Source organism: Xenopus laevis, chromosome 7L (assembly GCF_017654675.1).
Source record: "Xenopus laevis strain J_2021 chromosome 7L, Xenopus_laevis_v10.1, whole genome shotgun sequence".
Lineage (NCBI taxonomy): Eukaryota > Metazoa > Chordata > Amphibia > Anura > Pipidae > Xenopus > Xenopus laevis.
Genome location: NC_054383.1, coordinates 95,507,443 through 95,530,115, shown reverse-complemented (window position 1 = coordinate 95,530,115; position 22,673 = coordinate 95,507,443). Strand labels below are relative to the sequence as shown.

Below are 22,673 nucleotides of genomic sequence, written 5' to 3'. Positions count from 1 at the left end.
TGTATATGATTAACATCATTGACAACATAATTTCAAACTCCTGGGCCTATTAAATGACATCCTCAACACAAGATTGATATAAGGAATCTTAGTATGGAAAAGCTATGCAAAGATTTAGTGCAGTATAGGCACAACTCCCCATTTGAGGTGGCATGTTCTTCAGAGACAAAAAGAAATGGGAACTATCTTGTATAGGTAGTTAGTCCTATTAAAGGTTTAGTTTGTTTGTTGTTAATTTTAACTGCTTCTTGTAATGCACTTACATGGAATTATGATGTGTGTCTGCCACCTGTTGTGCTGTTTGAAAGATACATCCCAGGCAGGATAGATTTTTTTTTGTTTTACCTTCTTGTCTGCTTAGCAAAGAGAGACATTACACACATGCCTAAAATACCAGCACATAACTATTGAGATAAAATAGTATGGAATTGCATTGCTTTATTTTTTTTTGTTTTGCAAATTAGATTTTGGAATTAATTTGCTATAGACAATTTTTTTGTGGAGGATTTTGGTTTTCAACAGAATAGAACATTTTTCAATAACCGTTATATACAAATGGGTTGCTGTAGCCACACTCAGTAGCACCTTTCATAGAATAGTTGGGTCCCCCCTACCCTATAAGTCAGTAGTACTTGTTTCCCTAGGCTGGTGGTTACCCCTGGGGAGCAAACTGCACTTCTAATCCTCAGTAAAACCTGAGTTGCAGGCTACACACACAAAATATGGTCCAGAACAATTTAAAAACACTGTATCTCTGAAAGGTAGGTTGCTCACCCCTTGGCAGTGATTGGACAATTCAGTGTTAGGTACATTCATGAGTGTCAATGTACAAAGAATGCCATGGTTGACAATTAAGCCTAGTATAGGCTGGTTGTACTAAATTAATCAAGGTGCTACTGTGTCTAGCAAGTCTAGCCAAGGACCCCAAATTGCCAAGAATTTATCAGGGTAGTCCCTAACCAAACATACTGCCTTCTATAGAATTTAGTTTATAGATTTCTTCTATCAGGCTACTTTGGGTGGCCTTGGGGCTTTTCAGGTTAGAAGTATGTTATTTTGCATAATGCAGCATTTGCAGGTAAAAACAATCTCCAATATTACTTAAGAGTAAGGGGGTTTGTGCCCCATCAAGTACAATTCTGGAGATTGTATTTTGGGAAGAGCAAAGTTGAATTGTATAACATCTAGTATCTAGCCCAAAATTGCTGGATATGGGGGCAGCTCCAGAAAACATGAAATAGAGTACCCACGTCTACCCCACATTTAGAGCAGGTGTCAGTTCTGTGTAGGAACTTTATTTTTATTTTGATCAATCTGTCCCTGTTGGAGTGAGTTCAGGGACCTGATCTACTGTAGATTCCACGCGTCTTCATCTATTGCTGGGATAAAATCAGGGGTGTAACTACAGAGGAAGCAGACCCTGCGGCTGCAGTGGGGCCCAGGATGTATAGGGGCCCCATCAGGCCCTAATTTATATACAAATTCAATAAATATTGGTAAAACAGGTCAACTTGTAGACATTTTGGGGGCTTGAAAAATAATTTGCTGCAGGGCCCAGCATTTTAATCGAAGTCCATCCAGGTGGGCTTTTGAAGGCTTGACTAAGATTGTGTATCAGGGTTGGACCTTTTTTGGTTTGAATCTTTGGTGAGAGGCCCTATTAGTGCATAATAAATTCATAGTGGCGCCTTTAGTAGAATAGTCAGGCTCTCTCTTTACCCCAAGTCAGCAATACTACACCACTCAGGTGGGTCAGGCCACGGGTCTTCTCAATAGCAATTTTTACTCTATTTTTAGATCACGTCTACTTCCGATGATGTCACTTCCGGTTTACAATGACAGCACTTCCTGATTCTTGATGGTCAGCGGGTCACGGGTCTGGGTTGCGGATAAGGTACTTGCAGGTCGGGTTGGGTAGCGGGTCCAAGCGGGTGAGAATGCGGGTTGCGGGTCCGGGTTGCAGATTGCAGGTTGCGGGTACGGGTTCCAAAAAATGGACCCGCGCAGGAGTCTACTCAGTAGTGCTGCTGAAAAGAATGGATAGAAGAAAAGATGAGTTTATAGAGGGAAAACATAAATAATTTAAAAATTGTGTACGAAACAAGAGCATATTTACTTATACCAATATGTGAGGGTGTAGACAGATAGGACGGGAAGGAATGTCATTGCAAGATGAAGGAGTGTCACTGCAAGATGAATTAATCAGTACAGTTAATAAAAACTTTTGGATATATATAAGTGAAGGCGGCTTATTTAAGGATACCAGAACATGTGCCAGGTAGCAATAACTGCACAGCAACAACTTACATTAATAAGGAATTGACCTGTTTTTCAAAAGACAATGTAGTCTTGGGCCCATTATTATTATTAGACATCCATAAGGAAACAGAATTCTTGCTGACTTCCTAATAATTTAGTAGTGTCAGCAGCTGAACATTTAAGCATCCAACCTCTTATGAGCATAGACACAAGGTCAGATTCAGGGAGATTAGTCGCCCGGCAAGAAATCTCCTCTTCTTCGGGGCGACTAATCTCCCCGAACTGCTGGCTAGAATGTAAATTGCCGGTGGGATGGCACTTGGATCGTTTAGTTTTCTGAAGTCGCCCAAAGTTTCCTCGTGACGCAACTTCAGGCAACTTTGGAAAATAAAGGGATCCAAGTGCCCAGAGGTGGGCCAAGCAGGCTGGGCGCCCTAGGCAACCCAGCCAGCCAGCTTGCCCCCTCCTTTCAACCCGTCACGCGCGCATGTGTAGTAAAGCCGTTCAGAGTGTGCATGCGCAGTAAAGCCGCTCCCCTGCGAATGCACAGTAACGCCACAAGCACATGCACTGTCACCGGGCGACTAATCTCCCTGAATCTGACGATGTGTCTCTGCCCTAAAACCTGTGGCTGCCACAATAGAAGTAGCATCCACAAGATGGCAGCAGGGAGTGTGTTAACCTCTTGGAGGTCTGCTGCACACACTGCAATCCACATCTTATAATCTTCCACTATATAGAGCACTGGTAAGGCCCCATCTAGAATATGCCTCTTCACGCTGGAGAAGAGGTGCTTAAAGGGCGATATGATAACTATGTATTTATAAGGGGATCATATAATAATCTCTCCAATGCTTTATTTACCAGTAGGTCTTTCCAGCTGAGACAAGGTCACTCATTCAGATTAGAAGAAAAGAGGTTCCATCTAAATATTCGGAAGGGGTTTTTTACAGTGAGAGCTGTGAAGATGTGGAATTCTCTCCCTGAATCAGTGGTACAGGCTGATACATTAGATAGCTTTAAGAAGGGGTTGGATGGCTTTTAGCAAGTGAGGGAAAACAGGGTTATGGAAGATAACTCATAGTACAAGTTGATCCAGGACTAGTCCGATTGCCATCTTGTTGAACTTGATGGACGTGTATGGTTCAGGACCCAAAATTGAGTTCCATGTTGTCTAGGGTGAGTCTTCCTGCATCTATCCCCGTGATAAAGTGACATTTACTGGTACAATAGAAAACAATTATTAAAATATGGGGCATAAAGCTTATTATAAATTACAAATCTGTGTCCCAAAATGTCTGGCTTATAGTAAATTGACAGTTTTTATAAAAACATCTTATAGTCACAGAAAACAGAAAGTTTAAAGTAAATGGAGCACTGAATGGTAACTTGTAAATCTATAAGTGTGTTGCCTCCTTCATTAAATACCTTGGCTGGTGAAGGAAAGTAATTTTGAGGCTGCAGATTTACAGTGGTAGTAGGGTTCCAGATCAGGTCTTCCTCAACAGAGTTCACCATTTGATAAATACGCTTCTGAAAATTCCATAGGAATGAACATAAAAGTGGGTAAATTTCTCTGTGGTGAGCACTAACATTTTTATATATGGTGTAGGACCAGTTATCCAGAATGCTGAGGCCTAGTGTTTTCCAGAAGTGATGTGCGAATAAATTCGTCAGACACAAATTCGCTGTTTTGCCACAAGCTAAGTAATTCACAAAACTGAGGCGACAATTCGCAGTGAAAAATCCGCAGCATCAAAAAAAATGTGGTGCTTGTCAAAATTGCCACACGTCAAAATTATTCGTACAACAATTATGCAAATCCCAATTCCGGGTTTTGCGGAATGCCTGCCAATCAGACCACACCGTACTTTGTCATCTTGTGCTCATTCCTGGCTGCCATCTTTTCCATGGTTGCTCTGTTATCAATGGAATGGATTACCCACTGGCTTTATTTAACAAAAAAAAATTAAGGTTTAAATGATTGTCAGCAGATTAATGTATGGTAATCCAAACTACAAATCCTTTATCCAAAGATACCAAAGTCTCAAGCATTCTGGATGTAGCTGCATACAAATATTTGTTTTAAACCTCTGTGTATTTGGAGAAATTTGTATAACGCCAGGTTATAAGCCCAGTGAAGACAAATAAAGTGGCTACACACTATTAAAAAAAAAAACAATGATTTCCCTGCTGTGTATTATTAGTAATATTTAAGCTATTATAACCTTGTTAAAAGATTCAAATTTTGTCTGCATAGAAAGAAAACACAACTTTTAGTAAATATGCCCCCTATTGTTTGCCTAGCTTGAAGCATTTATATTTTATGTAAAATACCTTGCCTTTCATTTTTGCAAAGCATTTTAATTTTTCCCACATGATAATTATACAAAGCTCCACTGAACACAACAGACCTGAAACAGAAAGGAAATAAGCAATAAATAAGACATGGCTTCACACACCATAGATTGATATTAAACCCACCACAATAAAAACAAGGACTTGGGTTTTGAAGAAATAACATGTATACATACTGTATAGCTATAACTGGCATATCATATCAAATCCATTTGTGTGTATATATTGAGAAAATATCCCAAGCTAGTGTTACGAATACTGAGATGGAGATTACAGAGTTAAAGGGCATTCGCTACCAGCATATGTTGCACAAAAGTATTCTGGTAGGGCACAACACTTCCTCTCCTGATTGAATGAATGGTGCATAGCCCACATGTCAAGACAAATGTAATTTACTGTATATGAGTAGGTAAGCAGAAGCCTAAATATTGGGGTGGCAGTGAATGTGATTGACTAAAGCATTGATACAGTACCATACAGAAGGTTACTGATTAAATTAAGGAATTTTAGCCTGAATCATTTTTTTTTGGATAGAGAACTGGCTGAAGAATAGATTACATTGATTGGTGATGTATGGAACAATTTCTAATTGGACCAATGTTGTTAGTGGAGTACTGCAGAAGTCTGTCTTTAGCCCGTTGCTTTTAATTTTTTTTTTAATAATCATCTTGAGATGAGCATTGTAACCAGGACTGCCATCAGGGGGTATTGTTGTACCAGGCCTAAAGCAGGGGCAGGCTGTGCTCCACTTTTCAAAATAGCCGAGCCCTTGACAGCGCCAAAGTCGCGCCGAACCTCTGAAGTCCCGCAGCTGCGAAAAGATCCGAAGCCACGTATGGAGCCTAAAGCTAAAAGACCCAAAGCCACAACTTTAGTTCTACTGAACACCAATGTGTTTTTTTTATTTTTTTTTATTAAACCCCTGGCCACCAATGTATTATTTTAATACTCTATAGGCCCCTTGCCACCAATGTTTTTAAATATATTCTCTGAGGCCCCAATGTTTATTATTAACTTGTAAGGGCGGCCCATGGCCATCAATGTTTTTTTTTTTTGTTTTTTTTATAGGGTTGCCCTGGTCACCAATTATTTTTTTTAACTTGTAGGGGGGCCCTTACTACTAATGTTTTTTATGGGGGGCCCTGGTGCCAGTTTTTGTTGTTGTTTTTTTTAACTTAGAAGGGGTGTTTACTGTTTTTAGCTAAGATGTCTTTGTGGCCTTTTTAATGTGTGCTGGGGCTTGGGGGCTTGGCGGGACCCAGAGGGCCCCCGAAAATGTTGTTGTAGGGGGCCAGTGATTTCTAATGGCGGCCCTGATTGGAACTATACATTCCATGCAGGATGCTGCCACTTTACAAATAGATTTAGGTTAATTTGAAAACTGGGCAGCAAACTGGAAAATGAGGTTTAATGTTAAATTATGCACCTCTGTAGAAATAACATAAATATGAGTTATCCACTAAAACGATAGTTGCAGAATCGCAGCCAGCACGCAGTACACAGTTTCTTAGAGAAAAGGCAATTTATTTCGAAAACTGAATTAAACAGTAGCTTTTCCTCAGCAGAACGTAAATGAAAATATAACACACTGCTTACTTCAGCTTGTGAAGGTCCTTTGGTTTTCTCAGAGTCCAAAGTAGGCCTGATAAATCCACTTGAGGCCAAACAACAAAACCCCCATTGTCCAATATTAGCAGGCTTACTTTCATTGTCCTTTTTACACAAGGGCTTGTAGAGAGACTTGCAGCTCTCCCGCTGCAGGCACCATCATGCTCTCTTCTAATTGCACCTGTGCTTCCTTCTTATGCAGAGTATCCCTCTGCTGTAGTAAAAGCCAAGTATGTACCTGGGTGGAATGGGAAGGCCCACCCTGTACCTTCCCTACCTGGGTGGAATGGGAAGGCCCACCCTGTACCTTCCCTCCAATTCCAGAGTCAGGGCCCTGGAAAACTAAGAAAACACAGCAACTAGTGTTGCTGCCAAATAATTCCCAGACTCCTTCCCTGACACACACGCTGCTTAAAGGAACCACAGCCCAAATAATGGGAAAATATACATCAGCCCTGGTGTCCTCAACACTATTTAAAAAAAAAAATAATAATTTGTGCAATTCTTCAAATAAACTAAATACATTTTAAAATATGCTTATCTGAAAATAAAAATGTAATTGAAAATTAACAAATACCTCAAATTTGTAAAGTTTTAAAAACCTGCATTGAAAAAGTGCTTTCGAAATTCGTCATAGATATTTCAATATACTCGGCATGTAAACGTGTAGTTCACATATAGTTTAGCTTTAAGTATGTTTTGTCTGTTTTTTTAATTATTTGCATTCCTCTTCTGTCTCTTTCTAGCTTTAAAATGGGGGTCACTGACCCTGGCAGGCAAAAAAATGATTGCTCTGTGAGGCTACAATTCTATTGTTACTGTTACATTTTATTACTTCTCTTTCTATTCAGGCCCTCACCTATTAATATAAGAGCTTCCCATTCAAACCACTGCATGGTTGCTACAGTAAATGAGGCCCTAGCAACCAGAAATTGCCAACTGAAGAGCTGCTGACTGTCTACATAAGTGCTGTCCAACTTCTGTGATAACAAGGGCCGGAATCAAAAAACCATATGATTGGTACGGCACATACAGGGAGCATAGGATAAACAGAGTATAATACACAGGGAGCATAGGGCAGGCAGAATATGGCACATACAGGGAGCATAGGATAAACAGAGTATAATACACAGGGAGCATAGGACAGGCAGAGTATGGCACATACAGGGAGCATAGGATAAACAGAGTATAATACACAGGGAGCATAGGACAGGCAGAATATGGCACATACAGGGAGCATAGGATAAACAGAGTATAATACACAGGGAGCATAGGACAGGCAGAATATGGCACATACAGGGAGCATAGGATAAACAGAGTATAACACACAGGGAGCATAGGGCAGGCAGATTATGACACACACAGGGAGCATAGTGCAGGCAGAACAGAGCAGGAGACAGAGAAACCAATCAGGACCACTCTAAGATGCGCTACATACAGTGACAAAGTGCTGGTGCCCCTTCAGCATTTTGCATGAATGTGAACAGGTGAACAATGTGGGCAGTTTCAGTCTGGGTCTGGTACAATAACTGAACTGTAGCAGTCTGACGGGAATTTTTCTGTGCTTGGTGCTTACTGCTTAGGGTAGGGCCACCCATGTGGTTTTGTTTTTGCAATTTCTTCAGAAACCAAGAAATTCATAGAGAAATTTCATTACTATTAATAACTGCAGTTTGTAACATCTGATTTTTTTTATTTCAGGACAGACATGACACAATTTCCACTCAGCAGACTTAGTTGTGGGTTTATTTTGATCGCTGTCTATGCATCACAGCTTGCAGACTGTCCAACAGACATTGTTCCACCCCAGGCTGCCCCAACACACTGCAGGGCAGAAAGTATATTCTGCCTGGGTAGGTGATCTGGACAGAGCCATATTTGAAGATACCTGCTCCCCTAGGCCCCCCGCCACTCACACCCAACCCCCACCCTGCTTGCACCTCCCTCTTACCCAACCCCCAACATTGCTCCCAATCCTTGCATCAACTTGCTTCCACCTGCAGCTCTGCTTCTTTGCGATCTCTTGATGTAGGTCGTATGCTGGCCCCCAATTATTGCCACCCTAGGCCAGTGCTTTTATGGCTGGCCCACAAATCCAGGCCTGGGTCTGTAGGGACCTGGCCTGTAGCCCATGGGATGCTGCCTGACACAAAATCTCCTCTTTCAGATATGACGAAGTACCCTGGCTCGACATCTATGGAAGAAGAGGTGCTGCAGCCATTCTTCCGTCCGATATGGCCTAATAATCTGCACATCTATGGCCAGTTTAAGACACAGTATGTTTAAGGGAAGTGTGCTGAATTGCACAACTCCTACCATTATGGTCTGGGACATAGTAAACTTAATGCCCAATTGGGAGGCAACTAGACTCTTACAGACTCATGGTTAATACGGTATTAACTTACTGTTGTGAGGTTACGGCAACTTCTCATACTACTGGCTCCAGGTGCAGAACCTAATAATGTACAGGAGACTTCTTAGAGGATTCGCTGATCTAAAATCCAACCTAGAGGAGGAGAGCAATAAACAATGATACTAAGGGGAAGAAAATCCTGCTAGGACCCAGTCCTACACAAGGAACTCACACAGAGTGACCCCAACTCACATCCCCATAGTGAGAGGTGGACAGTTACTGACAGATCCTAGCAAGGCCGGCATCAAGGGGGGACAAGTGGCCGGGCATGAAGGGGGGCCCTGCAGTGCTGCACTTTTGAAAGAGCCGGGCCCCACTTGAGAGCGCCAAAGCCGTGCGGCCATTTTTGAAGTCCAGAACAGTCGAAATGCGGAAGTGCTGAAAAGCCGAACAGGTGAAGTCCCGAAGCCACGAAAACAGCTGAAGCCGAACTCCTGAAGCGGTGAAAAGGCCGAAGCTACAATAATAGCCGAAGTCCCGAAGCAGCGAAAAGACCTGACGTCACGAAAACAGAAGAAACTGAAGTCCCGAATCGGCGAAAAGACCCAAAGTCACAAAAACAGCCGAAATTGAAGTCCTGAAGTGGCGAAAAGACCCAAAGTCACGAAAGGAGGCAAGGTTGAAGTCCTGAAGCCACAAGTTCAATTCTACTGAACACCAATGTGTGTTTTTTTGGTTTTTTTTAATCCCCTGGCCACCAATGTATTATTTTAATATTCTATAGGCCCCATGGCACCAATGTTTTTTTTTAAAAAACATTATGGGTCCCCAATTTTTTTAATTTGTAAGGGGGGCTCTGGCACCAAGGTTTTTTAAAAACTTGTGTGTGGGGGGTTACTTTTTTAGCGCTGATGTCTGTGTGGTCTTTTAACTGTGATGTTCAGTGGTCGGGATCTGGGATGGGGCTTGGGCGCCAGTGTGGGCGGGGCCCAGGGGGTCCCGAAAATTTTCTTGTACGGGGCCCCGTGATTTCTAATGGCGGCCCTGGATCTTAGGACCAATTTACAGAATATAACTATGAAGAGGCATACCAAGAACAGATGTAAATAAACACCTCCTAAGAGTGAAATGCATTACAACCATGGGCGTCCACAGAAAATTTTCAAGGGGGGGCAAGGAAGAAAACATATTAAACAAATAACTTGTACCCACATTTTGGTAGTAGTAGTAACTGTTGCACATGTATAGCATTGCCATTCTATCAGTGACACAAACTCCTTGTTTGCCAGGACAACATTTGGTATTTTCTACTTTCTTAACAAAATTACTAGCTAGAGGTTTGTAGAATGTTATTCCCTCTAGAATTCTAGTTACAACTAGTCTAGATACATACAGTGAAACCTCCATTTTACATACCCTCATTTTAAGTATTTCCATATGTTATACAACTTTCTGTGGTCCCACCAATATTTAATGCATAATACATTTCACTGACTTTACACAATTTTTCTGGTCCATTTTTGTACATATGGCAAAAGAATTTCCTCTATTGTGAAGTGTGTGAGAGAGGGAGTGTGTGTGGAAATATTATGCAACAAACAATTTGTTTTTGTCTCAGTCCTCATTAAAGGAAGCACTACATGCAAACACTGTCCTTGTCAGATTTAATTAGAAGGTGGATGGCTTCCTCAGCACCTGCTACAGTATTGTACATACAAAATATCTGCGCTTTCCAGAAACTGCTTCTGATGTAGGAGCCGTGTTATCTCGTGGAGAGGACAGGGGCATATTTATATTAAGGAACCGAGGGCCTTTGCCTAAGGCAGCAGGTTTTGGGGGACAGCCCTCGGGTGCCTATAAATTTATTTTTTAAATAAAAAAAAACTTTCCGTAGCCTCTGACACGGATTTCCATCGGAAATCCGGTGACGGAGCTGGGGGGTGGTTATGGTGAGGGGATAGGGTTCACGGCATAGGGGGAATATTTAGGCCCTTGCTGGTTGTGCTGCACCCTACTAAAGCATATTTGTTGGGTGCAGCTCTAGTCTCAGTCTCTATAGACAAGTGACAATAGGCTGTGGCAATAGGCTGCAAGCTTCAAGGGATACTATGTCTTTCTATGTCTATTTAAGCCTCTGCCTGGTTACTAGGGAGGTAGAACATTTGAAACAAGAAAACTATTCCAATTCAAACATAAAGAGCTGCAAAAGAGTAAAGTGAAAAAACATATTCCCAACAGAATACTACTGTCTGCCTCAGTGATCCCATAACTGTATCTCTCTAGCCACTGCTAAACTACAATTCCCAGCATTCAAAGCCAGAACCAGTAACAGAGTTGTAGCTGATGGGCTAAGAGAGGGGATCTCAGCAGGACCTTCATTCATTGGGTATGGGAGAGTCCAGTCAGGGACCAGTGAGTTCTGATGGTGGTCCTGGTTCTATGACTGCTTATGTTTCATGTCTATTTGTTGTATTTTCATAAATGCGCATGTGTGTGAATGATGTGATTGGCTGCCAATTACTGGTATAGCATGCCTTACTTGAGGATGACATCACTCCCAGCTCAGCACTGATTGGCTGAAAGCTGCCAGGGAAGGTGACTTAACGGCTCAGGCACAAGTGACCAGTATTTAATTTCTGGATTCAGAGGTAAGTGGAGCAGACTTTATGGGGGGGGGGCATAAAGTCAATGATACAAGGGGATAGTTTGGGCAGTGTGGCTTCCATGATTTATAGTAGTTTGGGTACTAGAGCCAATCTGTGGGTTCTGGCAAATGCCAAAGGGGTTGCTGTAGTATATAGACACTATTTATTAGGCTGCTGGGGGGGGCTGTGAGGGCCTCTGTGTGTCTCAAATGCCAGGGCCGTTTTTAAATCCCAGTCCGAACTTGTCTAGAGCCAAAGCTCCCAAAATTGCCCCACCATTGCCTGCTATTGTAGTTGTCTGGGAAGGTGCTTGTCATGAAATTGTCCATTGGAGATGTCAGTTTGTCTTTCCAGTTCCATCTTTTCCAATTTCATTGGAAAATGGGGGGGGGGTCATTTTTGGTGATAAGCCATCAGGGGGTACAAAGGGGTACAACTACAAGGAAGGGGACAATCATTGATAGGACCTTGAAAATGGTTTCTGGTGGCAGACCTGCCCCTTCCCAAACTACTAAAACGTGTGGGTGCCAAAGTACCTAAAATCTGCCTGTGTGCCATTGCTAAGGGGAGTGAGACAACATGAGAACTTGCTGTCCCACTGACTCTAACCCTGTGCTTAACTAGCTGTGCCTTAACTACAATTCCCAGCACCCCCTGTGGCTGACTTGTAGTTATAGAATATAGTATGTTTGGTATTTCTTGTTTACTTGTTACAGCTTTTGAAGTGTTAGACCATTTACTCTACTGCTCTTTAGCTGTTAATGTCAACTGCCATTTTCCAACTGACATTGGCCAACTGTCCCACTCATCACTCATCCTAGTGGCCTCAGCATTAGAGTAGATGATGGGTAAGGGAGGACCTGAGAAGAAAGACAAGTAGCACAAACCAGAACAATAGTTACATGCCTAGAATTAGGGTGCCTTGTGTTATGGGTGCAGGGGCACTGATCAGAGCTTGACTGGTTATGAAAAAGCCCCAGTGGGCCCATTACTCACCTGGGCCTCTAATGGGAACCAGTGTCTTCTGCCCCTATTACACCTTGCCAGTAACATACAGCTTTACAGTAATAGCACAGAGGTATATTTGGGATGTTTTTTTCCCCATGTGATTTCCAGTTCAGTATATGGCCAACCAAATGCTCACTCCCAAATGATCACTCCCGTTCATTTCTAAATTCAATTTAATTGAGCCCTGGTGAAAGCAATTGGCAAAGAAATGAATGAGGGTGATTCCAAGTGTTCATTTAACTATGTATTAGTTTGTGCATTGTGTCACCAGGACCCAACCTTGGTTAGCAGGGGTGTCTAGGGCCTTTGGTTGCACCAATAAATTCTGTCTCTCCCAATCAGCTCCTTCATTCTATTAAAGTTGCCACTGATTGGTGTTACTGGTTATTTATAAGGCACAACCATATTCAGAAGCGCAGTATTGAGCTATTAAGGGAAATTCAGTATATACAGATATGTATGATATAGAGGCTTCAGTTCACAATCTCTTCTCTCTCTTTCTCTCCCCATAAAGTGAAATACGAGTGATTCCTAGTGATTCTCAGCGATTCCTAGTGATTATCAGCGATTCTCGGCGATTCCCAGGAGCAGAAGGAGATAAAGAAGAAACACAAAAGTCTTTTTAAAGACTATCAACTTTCATCAGGAGCAGAAGAACAACTTGCCCAACCCATTGTGGGTTATTTGAAGGAAGGTAAGGGTCCTGCATTTTCCCATCCAGGGCCACCATCAGGGGGGGGGGAATAGGGGGGACAAGTGTCCCGGGCCCGGGCATGAAGGGGGGCCTAGCAGTGCTGCACTTTTGAAAGAGCCTGGTCCCCCTTGAGAGCGCCCGAGTCGTGCGGCCATTTTTCAAGTCCCGAACAGCCGAAATGCAGAAGTGCAGAAAAGCCGAACAGCCAAAGGACCTGAAGTCATGAAAACAGCCAAAGCCGAACTCCCGAAGCGGCAAAAAGATCCGAAGCTATGAAAATAGCCAAAGTCCCGAAGCGGCAAAAAGACCCAAAGTCACGAAAGCAAGCAAAGTTGAAGTCCTGAAGCCATGAGTTTTTTTTTAATCCCCTAGCCACCAATGTATTATTTTAATATTCTATAGGCCCCTGCCACCAATGTTTTTTTAAAAAATATTTTTTGGGGCCCAATTTTTTTTAACTTGTAAGGGGGCCCCTGCCACCAATGGGTTTTTTTTAAAAAAAATTTGGGGCTCCAATTTTTTAGCTTGTAAGGGGGGGGCCTGGAGCCAATGTTTTTTTTAAAAAATATTCTTTGGGGCCCCAATTTTTCATAATCTTTATTGTGTTTATTTGGGGGTCTTACAGCTTTACGTTAACTCTAACCTTCCCAAATCTCTATTTTATATTACAGGAACATCAAAGATGGGCATGAGTGCAAGTAGCAGGCTTTACTACCAGTGGCGCTATGAAAAGGTAAAGGTGCTCGCAGCTAATTCCTCATTTTATTTTCTGACTGCTGAGAAAGGTATCCAAGGGGTTAAAGGAGGGGCTAACCCAATGCTAAACTTGGCAAATCTTCTGTGTAAATACAATGAAACAGAAATTTGACAGGGTTTAGCATAGTGTGTGCCCTGACCTCAATGTTTTCTTGCTTCTTACATTTTTCTAGCCCTCACCGTGGATCTCGCCTGATCTGGGCATCTTTGAGATCAGGGATTTTGAGGATCCACTCGCGGGCCCTTATCTCGAGTGCATCAGGGACAAGATCACCAATGACATCAGGTTTGCACTCTACGATCTGTGGATGGCCAAGGACTGTGTGAAGATAACAAAATGGTGGAAATTACACCTTAAGAACGAGTTCTGGCAGGACTACAGATACATCAAGGCCCACCTGAAACACCTCTACAAAGACCTAGAGAAGATCAACAAGGCCATACTGATTAAGAACAATGAGAGATATTCAGGTGCAGTATATAATCCATCCTTTTCTTTCCCACACTTGGTCAATCATTTAATTTTGCTTAATCACCTGATTTGTGCTTAATGTGCTCCTAAATATTACAAGTGTGGGATCCGTTATCCGGAAACCCATTATCCAAGAAGCTCCGAATTACGGAAAGTCCATCTCCCATAGACTTCATTTTATTCAACTAATCCAATTTTTTAAATTAAATTATAGTAATAAAACAGTTTCATGTACTTGATCCAAACTAAGATATAGTTATTGGAAGCAAAACCACCCTATTGGGTTTATTTAATGTTTACCTGATTTTCTAGTAGACTTGAGGTATGACGATCCAAATTACAGAAAGATCCATTATCCAGAAAACCCCAGGTCCCATACCCGTATAAGGATTTTACAGGGATATCACTTGCTAAGGTAAAAAAATACATAGTTTGAGTTATCTTGTTTGGTTTTACAGATGGTCCTCGGAACAACTCACAAACAGCACATGATACGAGCGCCACCAGCAGTTTCCTCGGTACCAAATACCGATGCACCTCAGTCTAGGCACCACATCCTCAGGAAACAGCAGTAAGTATGGGGCATCTCAATTCCACCAGTGATGCCCCCCTTTCATCCACTGCATTTTCACCAGTGGTGCTTTTAGCCACCATAGTTTCACCAGTGGTTCATCCCCTTTATCCAAAATATGGTGTTATACACAGGAACTCCTTTAAGCCACTTGGTAGACCCTGCATTCCTTTTCATTCCATCCCTCAGCCTGCAAATGCCGGGGTCTGCAGGCTGCTCGAGGTCCAATGGAATGGAAAGGAATGCAGCCTTCATAGTGCATCTTAAATGTGCCCATGTTTATGCTGCCATATTCACTTCTCTTTCTCATCCTTTTACCGCAGTCCCTTTCCTTACCATATTCCCCCCATTCTCCGTTTCCCTTGATTCAATGTGGCGCTTTGATTGTGGGAGCAATTCCGATCGCCTTTAAGGGGTCGGGAAGGAATTTTTCCCTCTAGTAAAGAAAATTCGCTTTTCAGAGGTTTTTTGCCTTCCTTGCGATCAAATAGCGCAGTTTATCTAATTATTAATAAAGCTGTGGATTACACAGATTAACCACAAAGTCATTGTGTGTATCTTTATTGTGGGTATTGAGCTAGGAATTTGGCAGGGATAAAATATAGAGGGGAGGGAGAGAAGATAGAATAAGGCTCTTACAGAGCAGGAAATGGTCGCATTGGTTATGTTTCTCCTGGGTTCCTAACAATGAAACTGAAACAACATATAACTGCTGTGTCAGTCCTACTATCCTCCATAGGACTTATAGGAACCTATGTAATACTGAGAGCCAATAAACATCTTTCCTAAATCTCACCCTAACTGGCCTTTGGACAACTCTTCCCTTTGGGCCTTTGGAAAATGGCTGGCCCCACAGTTTAGAATGATGATGGTCTTTGTTGGTTTAAGGAAGCCATGGAAATTGAATATTTAGAGAGAAAACCAGTTAGATGCAGTTCTGCAACCAAATTCTGTTTTAGAATCATCATCTCATGCTCTTTTACCTTAGTTGTCTAAAATTCCCTGGAATTAGGAAGGAATCTACTAATTTAGTAGATGATAACAAAGGCAAGTTATACTGGGTTGCAGCTGGATTAGGTGGGGTATTTATATAGACTTTACAGCAAGACCAGCAGTTTAGACATACTGTATGAATGAGGGTATTATAGATAAAGGCAATTGGTTGGTGGAAGTGATGCGCACAGTGTAGGGGGCGTGTTTAGGTCAGGTGCCTAGGGTGGCATCGGACTTATATACAGCCCTAGGAGAGTTATCTGAAATTAAATGTTAGTACCTTAAAATATTCAATATCATGAAATCTTTACGAGTAGTAAAGGGAACCAACAACACTGCTTGTGGTATTTATTTCAGAACATGGAATAGTACATTAGCTCTGATCTCTGTTTGCAAGTGATATCTATTGTTAATGTGGCTAAATGTTCGAAATAAGCTAAGCCTATTGTGTGTATGTCAGAGCACTGGAATGAAATACCTGTACACATCTGGCACATCTAGATAAATACACCAAAAGGGAATCTATACACTTACATATTACAGCAGAGTTCTGGTAAGCCCAGAGGAATGCCCAAAATGACAGTTTTATGGTATTTCTCTTCACCAAAATGCACCATTTCAGGGACCCCTAAATACTCAAAAGTGCTGCACAATATACTTCATGTTTGTAACTCAACACAATACCTTTTAAAAAAAGAATATACTAATTTTTGAGATACTATCTAGGCAGTTTTTATTGTGCAGCATAGTGGGATGTCTAAGCAGTTACTGAATCAAGAAACATTGCAGTGAGTTGGGACAAAGTGTATCATTTACGTTATATAAATACTTGTCATATGGTGTCTGAGCAGCACATAACATTTTCACAGGCAACACAAAGACAAAGACAAAGGAGGTATGATAATAATAATGTTTTCACCAGGTGTAATTACCTAGTTAGTGTCGTCTGGAACTCCCGGAGGGCCAGGTGTCAGTGGCCCCTCATGCTGCTAAACATTTGGCATGTTTCATGGTCATTCTTTATTTCTATGAGAACAAAAAGACTAAATAGATGGAATAATAGATGATAGTATTATATTATGTAAAGAAAAGAGATGAGGAGAATAGAGGTTGAGTGAGGAGAGGAAGAATAATAGTACTGAGAGTGGGCCCCTGGTCTAAGGCTTTTGGGTGGGCCCCTGGTGTCCCAGTCTGACACTGATGATCGTGTGGCGGGGTAAGTGCCTTCTCACTCAGGGTCCCGGGCTGTGCCATTACAGATGCACATGGGCAAGATAGGCATGTAGTACAAGTCCAGGGGGGGCACCTTGCCCCTATATGTGGACGCCCATGATAACAACTGGAAGATACCTGTTAGACCATAGCAGAGGTCTATGTTTCTATACACATTCAACCCAGAGAACCGATGGATTGCCCGATGCTTGCTGAAGAGGAGTGCAAGCGGAGTTTCGGTAAGTTATTTCTTTGCAATTTTAAAGTTTAATTAATTAATTTGTCTTTGTGTTTTTTTTTCGATGTCTACTAACGAATTTTTAAAATGTTTTGATGTTACTGGTCCTTTAAGCAGTTTTCAGAGGTTACTTTAAAACTCTGTCCTAAGTGCTATAAACACCTTTGATAACAAGAAAATAATTCAGTGCACTACCCAGTGTAACAGCAAGCGGGCATGAATACCAAAATTGAAACAGAACTGGATGGGATATGCTAATTGTACACCCCCCCTGTTGTTTTGCGCAAACCAGTTCAGCCTGTGGTTACTAAAGTATAGGTAAAACGTAACCGTTAATCACCAGTTAAAACATGCTGCCCATATATAGAGACTCAATCCTTCTAAACACTAGAGCAGTGCCGGATCATGTCCTTAAAAATACATACATTTAAAAAGATTGACGCATGGTGAATCGGTGGCGCTCTTATGTAACACAGTACCAGTGCTATTAACTAGTATTCGCCACCAAATGGCTGTATGAGTTTTCGATGCTGGAAGTCACCCTTCCCTCCCTTCCATTTTTTCCCCCCCGCGCACAATTCTGCCTATCTACGTTGAGAGTCAGTGGGAGCTTCTCATACCACCGTCCATCTATGCCGCCCGCCCTATGCATTTCGCTGATACTCAGCTTCGTCAGGGGCATAAGTAATGGGCGCAATGTGTTTTTGGGTTTAAATAGGCATATGCCGGTATCTCCGTCAATGTGAAGTCCTGGGTGCCTCCTTGATGTCACACCTGGTTGCCGCTCATAATGCTATCCTCCCTTACTGGAACCGCGGGCATAACACAGGAGCCATTCTCTGGAAAGCTGAAGTAGAGTGGAGCTAATCACATGATTCCATCAAGTCGAGGATAATCAGGTATGCATTCCATTAGCTAGTTCTCAGAGATAGTTATAAAAAACTGTGCAATGCAAAGCAACTGAAAAGTTCAATGCAAAGCCCAGTGTGTCTGCAAATAACCATACCACAGGACTAGTGCCATACCCTGTAAGTTCAGGTAGAGACAGGAGAGAACAGATCCCTAGTAAAATACCTAATTACATTCAGCTAAAGCTGCCCAGGTAACTTACCTCTCTGTAGTGCACTACACCAGTACAAAGTGTAAAACTATGAAGTGGGGTGCCAGGCCCATCCCTCCAAAGATATCCTCTTCATACACAACCTTAGGAAAGCCTTTGTGAGGGATGCAGTTGGCTCAGAATTCTGGCTCCATTTAAAAAATCTCTCCAAACACAGGGGAACCACACAAAAGGAAATAGAGACCATCAGACTCAGGATACTAACTAAATATTTACTGCGGAGTCGGACTGCTAACCTTCCACCTCCCTCGCCCATCCACAAAAATACAAAGGGTGCAGGGCCACACAATATTGCCACCGGATGCTTTTAGGCAGGCCAGGAGGGCACACGGATGGGGGTCAAGCACTTTCCACTGGATGCTGTTGAGAGAGCCAGAAAGGCACATGGGATCAAGTATACCTGGCTTAACAGCTTTGTCAACCTTTTCCAGCTGAAGATCCCAGGTAATGTGCGGGGGAAAAGATCTCATGGATCAAAAAACCCCAGTCCCTAGGTGCCATTTCCTGTCACTAGCAATGGGCGAATACATTTGGCTGGCATGAATTTGCGTCAAATTTCACGCTTTTCACCACTGGCGAATAAATTAGCAAACCTCTAGAGAAAATTCACCAGCGTCAAAAAAAGGTTGCTTGTGTCAAAACTGCCGCACATCAACACTATTCAGACAGCCATTGAGTTTAACGCCACCATCAAAATTGATGTGAGCTTAAATTTTCAAGTTTCGTTAATTTTTTGCCATTTTGTGAATTTCACTGGAAATTCGCCAATTTTTTGGCGAAACAGGAGAAATTCGCACATCTCTGGTTGTCACCTAATGCTTTCCCAAGGTTAAAAAGCAAAAATATTGCTTCCAATGGAACATAAATGGGGTGGCTTTTAAAGCTCTTGGGAGGGTCCTAATGGGGCAGGGGGGTGGGGATATCCCAATGAGTGCTGATATGGAGTACATCAAGGAAAATATAAGTATAAGCACTGAACAATGAAGAGTGGAGGCAAAAGGGGAAAAAACATAAATCTGGGGAGCAGAGTAGAAAATGCAAGGCTAAAGCTGGCCATAGATGCAAAGATCTGATCTGAATTTTCAGACCACGTTTGGAGAGTCCTGACATTTTTTGTCCGGCGGAGATCAGTCGTTTGGTCGATCGGACAGGTTAAAAAATTTCTGTCGGCTGCCGATAATATCTCTGCATGCAATTTTTAGAGGGAGACTGTCACCAGCTTTGGTCGGACATAACTTTCGTACGATTGCTGTCAGGGGCAGAACATCGGCTGATCTGTTCTTTTACTACTTTATTTGATCTGAATGGTTAGTGGCAGGTCGGAGATGGGGAAGTCAGCTCGTTTGAGGATTCGAACGATCGGATATTTGCATCTATGGTCATCTTTAAGCAGATTATTATTTTATATTGTATGAACGATCTTCATTGTCAATCTTCCAACCTGCAACTAACCATTCAGATTAATTTAAAGTAGCACGAACAATGTCAGGACAATCCACACATGGTCCAAAAATCGTACAAATCTTTATTTTGTGCAATAATATGTTTGCATCAGCTTTAGGGTAGGGACACTGGACGATTTGTCGCCAACGTTTTAAAAAAGTAAATCGCGGCGACAAGACGATCGTCTTTTTTGAACAGACGATTCACAGCGACTATTGGCACAGAGCGATTTGCATCCCATTACTCTGTGCGGTACATGCTCCACCCAAACCGGAAACGGTTTGTGCTTCCCGCTGTAACCTGGCGTCTTTACGTTCTTGCGTTCTTGCGTCATTGCATACGCATTGTAATTTGAATACAATTGCTGCTACTTATCTGTATGTGTGTGCGTGTCTAGGAGATTTCAGTGCTTTTCTAAGTACATGCTATTTCTGATAAATCGATCGGAAAAGGGTCTCAGTGCGTTTTGGAGCTACAGGCGATTCACAAACGCGCTGTGGGCACAGGAGCTGGCGTCTTTCATTTGTTTTTGTTCAGAGACAAAACGAGCGATATGTCGCCGCGATTTGCTTTTTAAAAACGTTGGCGACAAATCGTCCAGTGTGTCCCTACCCTTAGAGATGCAGGGGGAGGGAAAGTGGGGGATTCAGAAAAGGAAAGAAGAGGAATTGAAAGGAGACAAAACAAGAGATCAGAAGATAAAATGTAAGGGGGGGGGAAATTAGTGGGGAAAAAAGTAGAGAAGAGGAAAAGTGGAAACAAAAGAGGAAAGTGTGAGGGAATAGAATGGTATGGAGAGAGTAAGAGAACAAACCAGAAAGGGGTTACAGAAACCATAACATCTGCTGTCCTCCAGCTACTGAATTGTGTGTTTGTGGTTATACTCGTGTACCAGTACCTGTCATATATATATATTTACAATCCAGTCCGACCCTGGAAGGAGGTACGTGTATAGGGCTTTGTATCACCAGAAGTACTGACAGGAACAGTTGGTGTGTATGTGTATGTGTATTGTAAGGCAGTGGCATTAGTATCTGTCTCCAGCTGGCGCATGTTTGTGTCTGTTTCCATTTATTGCAATAACCCCGGGGCAGTTGAGAGACACTCGGATTGAGGGAACGGGAGAAGGGTTGCATGGGAATAAGGCAGGCCCCTGTCTCCACTTGCCGCCGTGTTGTATAGGCTTGTTGATTGAGTATCTCTACATTAACTTGCTGCCCAAAATGATCACCTACTGTATATATTGCCCATGAGGTGCAGTATTTGTGTATATGACAGAGTGGCCCCCAACATTTGGTGACAGGCACATGAAATGCCGTCTAGTTTAGTCCTCAGCATAAGGCTAAATAACCCACATGTCCACTCATTTTCTATCCAGGCATGCTAAACCAATAACATAGCCAAATATCTTTATTTTTTCAATGTAGTTCTCAGTGCGGTGTAATTGAAGTATACTGTAAGAAGTTGTCCGATCTTCCTACATTCAAGGATTGAGCCGCTACTTATACAGCATATTTCCCTGCAGTGTTGCTGTGTAGCCGTTCCATTTGCTGGAGTCCCACACTCCCTATAAAGAAGCATCACTTCCATTAGCGCATGTCCATTAACTTGGTTTTTGTAACCCTCTATAGTGGCTTTCTGTGCATGTGTGAGTGTGCGACGCTTCAGAGTGAATATATTTAAAGGAAAACTATACCCCCAAAATGAATACTTAAGCAACAGATAGTTTATATCAAATTGAATGACATATTAAAGAATCTTACCAAACTGGAATATATATTTACATAAATATTGCCCTTTTACATCTCTTGCCTTGAACCACCATTTTGTGACTCTATCTGTGCTGCCTCAGAGATCACCTGACCAGAAATACTACAACACTAACTGTAACAGGAAGAAGTGAGGAAGCAAAAGGCAGAACTCTGTCTGTTAATTGGCTCATGTGACCTTACATGTGGTTTGTATGTGTACACAGTGAATCTTACGATCTCAGGGGGCGGCCCTTATTTTTTAAAATGGCAATTTTCTATTTATGATTACCCAATGGCACATACTACTAAAAAAGTATATTATTATGATAATGGTTCATTTACATGAAGCAGGGTTTTACACATGAGCTGTTTTACTCAGTATCTTTTAATAGAGACCTACATTGTTTGGGGGGTATAGTTTTCCTTTAAGAATTCATTTTAGCTGTACACAACTTCACTGGAACTTACACGTCACTGACAAATCAGAGCAAAGAAAGCTGAAGATGCAGTCACCTGACTTCCCCTGAACTCACTCACATTAGCTGAAGTACAGTAAGTATAATTTGTAAGGGCCCTGGCCTACAGTATATGTCGCCTTTTATATCCTCCTTTACTGTACTTCAGTGGTGACCAAACAGAAATAAATGTTATTGTCCATCAGTCTATAATTTTTAAGTGGCAGTCAGGTTGGGAGTATTTACAAAACCAAGTACATATCTCAGGTGTTCAAACAATGGACTTGTGAAGAATGCTGTCATTTTTAACAGGTGCATGGCTTCTCTAAAAAAAAGGAATTGGGTACTGGGATGGGGCACACAATATAGGCATTTTCTCCCAAGAATTCCTTGCCACATATTTATCAAAACAGGAAACAGACCATTTGCATTTAAAATTCTGCCACTCTCATTTCACTTGTATGGGATTTTTAAGGGTAGACAGTATTTATCAAGAGTGAACTCTCATGTGCACACTTTCTTAAATATTTCCTTAAAAATCCCATGCAAGTGAAAATGCTGAATTTATCTTTGCCAGACTGTGGCAAAGCTCTAGTTTCACTTTTTGATAAATATGCCCCATTTTATGACACACTGATCTGGGGAAATGATTAAAGGGATACTGTCATGGGGAAAAATTTTTTTCCCAAAATGAATCAGTTAATAGTGCTAATCAATACATGACCAGGGGCAGCTGG

The 22,673-nt window shown here is 42.0% G+C and overlaps 1 long non-coding RNA gene across 1 annotated transcript; it reads right to left on the bottom strand.

Moving 5' to 3' along the window:
• Positions 1-1,882: 1,882 nt before the first annotated feature.
• Positions 1,883-6,639, bottom strand: LOC108696547. The gene is made up of 3 exons (XR_001932286.2): positions 6,533-6,639; positions 6,214-6,493; positions 1,883-2,027 (listed from the first exon to the last, which is right to left on the bottom strand). It is a non-coding gene; the product is annotated as an uncharacterized LOC108696547 (long non-coding RNA).
• Between the last annotated feature and the right edge of the window lie 16,034 nt (positions 6,640-22,673).